This window comes from Phocoena sinus, chromosome 11, assembly GCF_008692025.1.
Source record: "Phocoena sinus isolate mPhoSin1 chromosome 11, mPhoSin1.pri, whole genome shotgun sequence".
Taxonomy (NCBI): domain Eukaryota; kingdom Metazoa; phylum Chordata; class Mammalia; order Artiodactyla; family Phocoenidae; genus Phocoena; species Phocoena sinus.
Window position 1 is genome coordinate 22,866,872 of NC_045773.1, and position 10,696 is coordinate 22,877,567.

Consider the following 10,696-nt stretch of genomic DNA (forward strand, 5'->3'; position numbering starts at 1 on the left):
CAAAGCCGTGCGGTCTGGCTTCACAGCTGTTAGGCTAGTTGGTCTCTATCATTGAAAATAACTGTTTCAGTGTGTGAAACCACCACCTTTAAAATTGTGCTGTATTATTCTTGTTCATCCTCTGGGAAACCAATGGTCTGTTTTTGGACTTTTCAAAGTGTCCCCGGTGAAAATTGCACATCCACTACCAGTGAAATTGGCAACAATTGTGATGAGCAGATGTCTTGGTCCCAAGTCAGTGATGCAGAGCCAGATATAGCTTCCTATTTACTTCTGGCTTACCCGTTGGTCTGTTGAGTCTCTCTCCCGAGGCAAAATGAGAACCAGTAAGTTAGGCTCAGTGAGCATGACTGTACATTTACCTGATAATAATGATAATTACCATCACTGCACGTGGACCCCAAATGTTAGATTATTAAAATTCAACCCCATTCAGGTTTGGTATATTAATTTTGCTAAAGCATACAAGTAAATGAGGGATATCATCTGTCCTGTAGGTTTATATTTCTGATCTCCACAATGCAATCACTTTCTGGATTGCTTTTTAAGAGGCTTGTTTACAGAGACATGCAAGCTAGCTACAATGAGGTCATTCTTCCAGGAAAAATTCAAAAACACCAGATATGTGTTAAATTTCTTTTTTTTTTTTTTAAAGAAGCCATTTTGTCAGGTTTAAAACAAAGCATTTATGAAAGCACCCTGTAGAAAGAGAACATATAAAGACTCGACCAGAAGGAAACTCCCTGTTTCTGAGAAACTATTCTAGGGAAGAAAACTCCTTGTATCCAGATATAATTTTCAACTTATATTTATTTGGGGGTCCATTTATGACCAAATGTGTTTGCCTGCCTAATAGAGGAATACTTTGCAATGATATGTAAAATCAGCTTTTTAGAAGAAACAGATAAAGTATGTAGTGTTTACCAAAGCTATCAAAATATTTGTACCATCACTTTGCATTGATATTCTTATCTAGAAGAATTAGGGCCTGGCAAAACCTTAAATAACTTGGTATGTTTTTAACATTATCTTTTAAAATCAAGATTGCAGTATAATTTACATACATTAAAAGTCTTCTATTTTAAAAGTATAAATGGTGAGTTTTGACAAATGTATACAATAATGTAAGCACCGTCACAATCATAATATAGAACATTTCCATCACCTCAAAAATTCCCCTTGGGCTCCATTACAGACAGTCCCCTCTCCCCACTCCTGGTCCTTGGTGATGACTGATCTACTTATTGTCACTATAATTCTATCTTTTCTAAAATTTCATATAAATGGGAAGATACTCTTTTTTTTTAAATTAACAGCTTTAATGAGCTATAATTCCTGTACCCTACAATTCACCCATTTAAAGTATACAGTTCAGTGTTTGTTTGTTTCAAAATATTCAGAGATATCTGCAACAACCACCGCAGTCAATTTTAGAAAATTTTCATCACCTTTAAAAGAAACTCTGCACCCTTTAGACATCACTCTCCTACCTTTCCATTCCTCCAGTCCTAAGCAACTGCTTATCTATTTTCTGTCTGTAGAAAGAACAGGTTTCCCTGTTCTGGACATTTCATAGGAATGGAATCATGTAACATATAGTCTCTTGTGGCTACCTTCTTTCACTTAGCCTAATGTTTTCAAGGTTCATCCACGCTGTAGTGTGTATCAGTACTTTCTGTGGCTGACTAACCCTTCCATCATACAGATGGGCCCCATTTTGTTTATCCATTCACCAGCTGATGGATATTTGGATTGTCTTCCTTAGGCTATTATAAATATACTACTATGAACATTCATGTACAAGTTTTTGTGTGGACATATGTTTTCAATTTCCCTGGGTGGAGTAAGTTGCTGGGTCATAGGATAACTCTGTGTTTAATTATCTGAGAAAAGTCCAGAATGTTTTCCAAAGCATCTGTACCATTTTACATTCTAGGCTTTAGTATATGAGGATTCTATTTTCTCCATATTCTTTCAACACCTGTTATTACCTAACTTTTTTATCCTAACCATCCTAGTGGGTAGTCTTTGGTAACTAATTCAATCTCCTCACTTGTTAGAGGTATATTAGAGTGGTCTGTTTCACCTTGAGTCAGTTTTGGTAGTTTGTATCTTTATAGGAATTTATACATTTCATCTAAAATTATTTAATTTGTTGGCATACAATTGTTTGTAGCATTTCTTTATAGTCACTCCTATTTCTGTAAGTTCAGTGGTAATGTCCCTTCTTTTTTCTGACTTTCGTAATTTGCCTCTTTTCTCTTTTATTCTTGGTAAATCTAGCTAAAGGCTTATAAATTTTGTTCATCTTTTCAGTGAACCAAGTTTTTGTTCTTTCTATTATTTTTATATTCTCTATTTTACCAATTTATGCTCTAATCTTTATTATTTCCTTCCTTCTGCCTGCTTTAAATTTAGGTTGTTCTTTTCCAAATGTTTTAAGGTGGTAGATAAGGTTTTTGATTTGAGATTGTCCTTCTTTCTTAATAAAGGAATTTACAGCTATAAATTTTCCTCTGAGCACTGCTTTAGCAGTATCACATAAGTTTGGGTAAGCTGTATCTTTGTTATCATTCGTCTCAAAGTATTTTCTGTTTTCCCTTTTGATTTTTTCTTTGATCCACTATTTATTTATGAGTATTTTGTTTAATTTCCACATATTTAGAATTTTTTCTGCTATTGATTTCTGACTTTATTTCATTATGGTTAGAGAACATACCGTGTATTATTTTTATCCTTTCCAATTTGTTGAGGTTTGTTATATGGCCTAGCACACTGACTATATTGGAAATAGGTACTTTTTGTTTCTGGCTTCCTTCATTTAGCATAATGCTTTGGGATTCATCCATGGTGTTGCATTCATAATAGTCCTGTTTTTAATGGTGAATAATGCTCCATTGTACAGGTATGCCACAATTTGTTTATTCATTATATAGTTGATGTATATTTGGTTTGTATCCAGTTATTGAATATTATGAATAAATCTGATGTGAGCACTTGCATACAAGATTTTGTATGGAAGTATGTTTTTGTTTCTCTTGGGAAAATACCCAAAAGAAGGATTCCTGGATCATAGGATGTGTGTATATTTAATTTTATGAGATACTGCCAAACTCTTTTTCCAAAGTGTCTGTATCATATGCATTCTTACTATTAAATGTATGAGATTCCAGCTCAACATCCTTTCCAAAACTTGGTATTGTTAGTCATTTTAATTTAACCGTTCTAGTGGATGTAATGGTATCTAATTGTGGATTTAATTTGAATTTCCCAAATTAATGATGATGTTGATTGTTGTTTCATGTACTTACTTGCCTTAGTGTATCTTCTTTGGCTAAGTGTTAAAATCTTTGCCCCATTTTTCTAAATTGTATTTTTCATAGTCTTATTAATGCATTGTGAGAGTTTTTTTATGTATCCTAGATAAATTTATTTTTTGTCAGATAATCATGTTGTGAATATTTTTCCCAGTCTGTGACTTTCTTTTCATTTCTGTAACACTGTCATTTAATATTTTAATTTTGATGCTGTTCACCATCAAAATTCTCATTCATAGTTTATGCTTTTTGTATCCTAGGAAATCTTACCTAACCCAAAGCTACAAACATTCTTCTCTTATGTTTATTTCTAGAAGTTTCTTGTTTATATGTTCTTGTAGCATTTTTGTAGATTTCTTAGGATATCCTACAAGGACAATCACGTCATCTGCAAATTAAGAGAGTTTACTTTTTCCTTTCCAATCTGTATGATTTTATTATCTTTTTTTTGGGCTTATTGTGTTAGCTACAATGAAATATAATTTATTTTTAGACAAAAATCTTGAGAGGGGACATCCCTGAATTGTTCCCAGTTTTAGGGGAAACAAAATATATATGAATATGAGGTGAAGACTATTTTGTAGATGCCTTTTATCAAGTTAAGGAAGATCCTTTCTTTACTGTTCCTAATTAACTGAGAGTTTTTATCTTGACAGCATGTTGATTTTGTCAAATGCTTTTTCTGCATCTGTTGAGATGGCCATATAATGTTTCTTTTTTCAGTCTATTAATGCTATAAATTACACTGATTTTTGAATGTTAAACCAAACATGCCTACCTATGATGAATCTCACTTGGCCACAATGTATTAGCCTTTCTCTATATTGCCAGACTCAATTCACTAATATTTTGTTAAGGATTTTTTCAGCTTTGCTTATAAGGGATGTTTGTCTGGAACTCTCTTCTTGTAATGTTTTTGTTTTTAATATCAGGGGTATGATGGCCTTATAAAATGAACTGAAATGTGTTTTCTTCTTTTCCACTTACCGGCTGAGCTTATCTGGATTATTCTTTCTTTTCTATAAATATTTGGTAGAATTCACTAGTGAAGACTAGTTTTCTTTGAAGGAAGGTTTTTAACTACAAATTTAAATTGTCAATTTTTTTGTTTTGAAATTGAAATTACTGCTTTTATGATACTGAAGAACAAAGGTGGATATTTTCTTAAACAAAGCAGTACTTTCTTTGTTTTTAAAATGAGTTTAAACGCTGTATTTGAATATTAATAGGTTATAGCCATTACTTTCTTCTCTGTATGTTTCATTCTCTACAAGTATTAAAGCTCACTTTTTCTTCTAGGAATGCTATTTTTTTTTTTTTTCCTGTGGTACGTGGGCCTCTCACTGCCGCAGCCTCTCCCGTTGCGGAGCACAGGCTCCGGACGTGCAGGCTCAGCGGCCACGGCTCACGGGCCCAGACGCTCCGCGGCAAGTGGGATCTTCCCGGACCAGGGCACGAACCCGTGTCCCCCGCATCAGCAGGCGGACTCCCAACAACTGCGCCACCAGGGAAGCCCTAGGAATGCTATTTTAAATCACTCTTTGTGGTGAGTGATTATTCCTACAGCTGCATGGATTACCTATTACTGAAATGTGAATTCTAGTTTCCATTTACTTATATTATAGTTTAATTTTCTATTCAGCTAATTTAGAAAATATGTTCAGTTTAATTGGAACAGAGTGTACCTATATGGTTGAAGTCTTCTTTCAGTTTATATATCTTCTACTAAGTGAACTGGTCCCTCTGCTCCTTGCCAGTCAAGAATATGTTCACTTGACAATACTCTGCCTACCCTCTTAAAAAAGTTATCCATCAGAGGACTTTTAAGTCTTGCCAGTCCACTTTAGAGTGATAAAGCACCAGTCGCAAAGGCAAGTAAGGTTTCTGAGCCGAGTGTCATGGTGATTGGTGGGATTCATGTCAGAGCTTTGCAAGAAATACAATAAATTTCATTTCTATCATCTGGAGTGCTGGTTCACTGGGAAACATTTATAACTAAAGCTGTTGTTCACATGCAGGCTATGGAAGAAGAATGCAGCTCGAAATGGGAAATATGCTGGAAACCTAGCTGCATAAATTTAACTTAATATTACTAACTTGGGTGGATAGATCATTGTTCACAGGCCTGGGTGAGAAAAACTGGTGTCTTAGAGCCTGAATAATAGGGAGAGGAACACTGGTTGTTCAGACAGGCTTCCAATGCAAATGCAACACAGAAATCTCCATAGATTCTATTCTGATATAAAAAGAGATGTTTTTGAGAGCCTTGGAGAAGGTCGTGTATGAAGTGCTGACCTACTGTGAAGTCTGCACTTCATCCAGTGAATAGCAAGAAAGAAAATCTCATGAATTATTTTTCAGGAGCTAGGGGAGTGTTTAAAAAACTGTAGCATAGTTAGCTACATAGTTTTCTCTATAACTAGATGCAAAAAAGTCAGGGGGAGAACTTTCTAGTGATCTGGGAATGGCCTAAAGCCTCATTCATTCATTCATTCATTCAAAATATGATTTCTGGGCATTTACTATATTCCAGGTTCTCTACACAGGCTGAATATTGAACAAATGGAGTAAGGCATAATTTTTTACCCTCACAGTGCTCACAGACTTAAGAATCATGATGTAAAGAGAACTGGGTCCTTTTTCTCTTTTCTGGACAATAGATATTTCTTCACTTTTGATTGTGCATTTGTCATAATAGTTACTATGGGAGAATGGGAAGGAATATTAGGAAAGATCAAGGGAGGAGGGGAAGACGAGAGAAAAAAGAAATTAAACAAGAAGAAAATCAAATCATGGCTGCTTCAAGTGAAGCTAAATCTTGATCCAGAATTGAGCTATGGTTGCCCCAGAAGTGATCATCTCAATAACACTCTTGGATCTTTGTTCCATCTTCCCTGACCTCCATCCACTTCCTTGGGAGAATTTCCAAAAATAAATGACTACATGCAAGCCCTTTTCAAACACTGTTTTTTTGGGGGCAATCTAACTTAAGACAAGTACCATTTAGACAAAGTTTACCTGAGGCTGGGTCCACATCCACTGACCTTTGACTAATTTAAACACATAGCTATGTAATGTACCATGGCCCAAATAGTTGTATCTATGAGATCAGGCCCAGCATCCTCTGAAAGTTGTTATAATTTTATTTTATTTTATTATTCAGCATGATAATGTAGGCCAAGTCCTGAGCTGGCAAATAAACAGGTAAACAAAAAATGTTCAACATCATAAGTCATTGGGAAAACTTAAATTAAAACCCCAATGAGATACTACTATATATCTATGAGAATGGCTTAAATTTTTTAAAAAATCTGATAATACCAAGTGCTAGTGAGGATGCAGAACAACTGTAATTCTCATATGTTGCTGGTGCAGATGCAAAGTGGTATAGTTGTTTAGAAAGCAGCCTGGCGTTCTCTTATTAAGTTAAACATAAATTTACCATATAACCCACAATCCACTCAACCCAAATAGCCTTCAGTTGATGAATTGGTTGAAAAAAATTTTAGTACAAAATAATAAATGCTGGAGAGGGTGTGGAGAAAAAGGAACCCTCCTACACTGTTGGTGGGAATGTAAATTGGTGCAGCCACTATGGAGAACAGTATGGAGGATCCTTAAAAACTAAACATAGAGCTACCACATGATCCAGCAATCCTACTCCTTGGCATATATCCAGACAAAACTAATTTGAAAAGACACACCTACCCCAATATTCATAGCAGCACTATTTACAATATCCAAGACATGGAAGCATCCTGAGTGTCCATCAACAGATGAATGGATAAAGAAGCTGTGGTACATATATACACTACGGAATATTACTCAGCCATAAAAAATAATAAAATAATGCTTTTGAATCAATATGGATAGACTTAGAGGTTGTCATACTAAGCGAAATCAGTCAGACAAAGACAAATATCATATGATATCACTTACATGTGGAATCTAAAAAAATGATATAGATGAACTTATTTACAAAACAGAAACAGACTTACCAACATAGAAAACAAACTTATGGGGCTTCCCTGGTGGCGCAGTGGTTGAGAGTCCGCCTGCCGATGCAGGGGACACGGGTTCGTGCCCCGGTCCGGGAAGATCCCACGTGCCACGGAGCGGCTGTGCCCGTGCGCCATGGCCACTGAGCCTGCGCGTCCGGAGCCTGTGCTCCGCAACGGGAGAGGCCACAACAGCAAGAGGCCCGCATACCGCAAAAAAACAAAAAAAAACAAAAAAATAAAACAATCCGGCAGGAAAGGTGCTGGATCAATAAGTGCACTGACCTCACTCTTCTGCCACCCTCTGATCACCTGCTGGTGCCACCCATAGGCTGAACACAGCCAGAATGCAGTGGGTGAGGGAGCCTGTGGATGAAGACTGGGTGGGTCAGCCTCCAAGGTACATAGCAGGATAGAGGAGATCTGGAGCAGTAAGTCAAAGGTTTCCCTTTATGGCCTTGTGCCATTTCCAGTGCCATTCAGGTTTTTAACATCCATGTCAATTTTTGAAGCCTTTTTCTAAGGATCAACTCTAGTGCATATCATCCTCAGTTCCTTCCGTACTTGCGTCCTACAGACCTTTTCCACCTAGTAAGCAGAATATTATTCTTAAAACACAATTCTTCTCCTGCTACATACTTTCTGAAAAAGTCCTCAGTGTCTACCCACTGATCTTAAAAACAAAGGGCAATCATTTAGCATTACCCACAAGATTCTTGGTCTGATCCTGCGCATACCTGCCCCAGCCTCATTTTGTGCCAGCCATCCCCTTGTGCACATCTTTCTGGTCCTTGAATAATCTATCTCCTCTTTGCTTCCCCTCCTCCTGTTCCCTCTCGCTGGAACACACTGGGCCTAGTTAACCTCCCCTGGTCCTTTACATCTCATTTCAAAGATCTGCTTCTCCTGCAAAAATTCTCTGATCCTTCCTCCTCTACGCCAGAATACTGCAGAATCCCCTGGCAAATGCTTTAATTACACTCTACATTCTTCCTCCTAGCACTTTTCTAAATTTGCAATTTTATAGAACTGTTTACTGTCCATTTTCCTTAGACTGTACATTCTAGGAGGGCAGAATCTAGCACCAGGTCTTCTGGCATGTAGTAGGTACTCATGAAATATTTATTGAGTAGATGTGTGAATGAATATCTGAATGAATGAGTGAATTGGATTGTGTGGGAAACTTAACAAACTAGATAACTCATACCTGCTTAAAAGGGCAGATATAAAAAGTCACTGCAGATCACAGGCTCGGCGCTGCCAGGAATTGATGTGAGCCTAAAGTTGCTGGAACTTTCTGTGTTTTAACTGAACTCAACAATGACCTTGATCTAATGTAAAATCTCTCAATTTTCAAATGTTAGTCACTAATTCCAGTTTATTTGAAAATAGTATGTAGTCCAAGGAAAACACTGTGTGAACAGAATTCAACCCAGGGGCTACTTGTTTTAATTCTTGGTATACTCACCTTCAAAGAAGGTAAAATTTCACATCAGAGTTTCTCTGCTTAGCAAGTAGACCCAAGACATTTTTTTCTAATGTTGCTATTAATGTGTGAATTTAACTTACATTTATTTGTAATCAATTAATGGTCTACCCTAGCTTTCACTTAATCATAATAAATCAAGATATTTTAAAGGAACCATTAGGCAGAAGACAAGATCTACGGAGTAGCCAAACATTCCTACTAAAAATATGAATTTGTAAACATTGGCTCATCTCGCCTTTTTAATGATTACTTACAGAAAGTGCATTAATTAAAATGAATAGTGTTGTTTTCTTAATGGCAAATGATTTTTTCACGAACATAAGACTTTGCTTGAAGACAACTGGCAGCAAGAGAAAAACGTGTTTCTGTAGAATTCACCATTTGTTTCAACCCCTGTTTCTATTTTCACCACTCAGTATACATTTGCTTAAAAGTGCTACATAGTACAAGCACTGAAGACAAGAAATGGAAGAGAAATTGGGGGATGAACACACCATGGAACAAGTAAAGCTACCATGGAAACTCTCTGAACAATATATAGCATACTTTCAGAAACATCGCACAGATTTTTTAATGCCCTCCTGAAAAGGGGTAGATTTGAGCTCTTTACTCAATCCAGTGAATGTTCTGTTGGGAATGAGAATACCCTCACTACACCAAATCACGATTTTCTGAAGAGAGGTGCAGAACTTAGGCCCTTTTTTTTTGTATTTTCAAGAGCTGTATATTATTTCCCCCCATTCTGCCACTGCTTAGAATGAAGAAATGTCTCTCAACTGCTGATGTCAAATGCTGTCAACATCAAATGTCTTTCATCCAGGGTTAGGTGTCCTAGAGCCTTTCAAGCTCCTCCCCTTGGAAAGCCTGTGTGACTTGTCACCTGTGATATTTTCCACGCGAAGAGGTATGTGGTATAACAAGGTCATAGATCCCGAGGCATATGTTTTTTAACCATCTTGCTAATACAGACTCTAAACATGAAGCTGCATAGTAATCAGATCACCACTGAATTGAAGACATCCAGACTGTACTGCAGGTCACACCGAGGAATCATTTACAAGCCCTCATTCCGTTCTCCCAAATAGGAAGTTTCCCCACGAAGCTGAAAGTGAACTGTCTTTTCAAACTTGGAAACAAATTTTGAATGGAAAATATTTTTTTCCTTTCTTATGGAATGTCATTACAAAGAAGTTTTTTTTTTTTTTTTTTTTTTGTGGTACGCGGGCCTCTCACTGTTGTGGCCTCTCCTGCTGTGGAGCACAGGCTCCGGACGCGCAGGCTCAGTGGCCATGGCTCACGAGCCCAGCCGCTCCGCGGCATGTGGGATCTTCCCTGACCGGGGCACGAACCCATGTCTCCTGCATCGGCAGGCGGACTCTCAACCACTGCGCCACCAAGGAAGGCCCAAAGAAGACTTTTATAAACAGACTTGATTTCATAGTGTCCAGGTCAAGCTTCACATACATAAGAGTTCATGTATTTTTTTTTGAATTGTCTATAGCTTTCTAAATGTTTTCATTTCAAGACATACATAGAATATATGTACAAGATTCCAGAGGCTACTTATGGTCTAAAGCCTCCCAACCAGAAGCCCTGAAATTTGTAGGGATTAATATCCCTGCACACTTTTAAAGTATTCAGGACACACTAGTTGGGAAATTCTGACTAGGAGCACCTACCTCTATGAACATTGTGTTTATAGATCAATTTCACATAGCAAAGAGCAATAATGAAAATGTTTAAATTATTTCCAATAAGCATCTTTTCTATTAGCTTACCAAACATAACCTGCTATATTAAAAGATTATTCTAATTATGATCCCCAACACTGATATTTTCTATGTGAGTAGAAATCTTTTTAAATGTAAATATATCTATTTCATGTTGAGTAT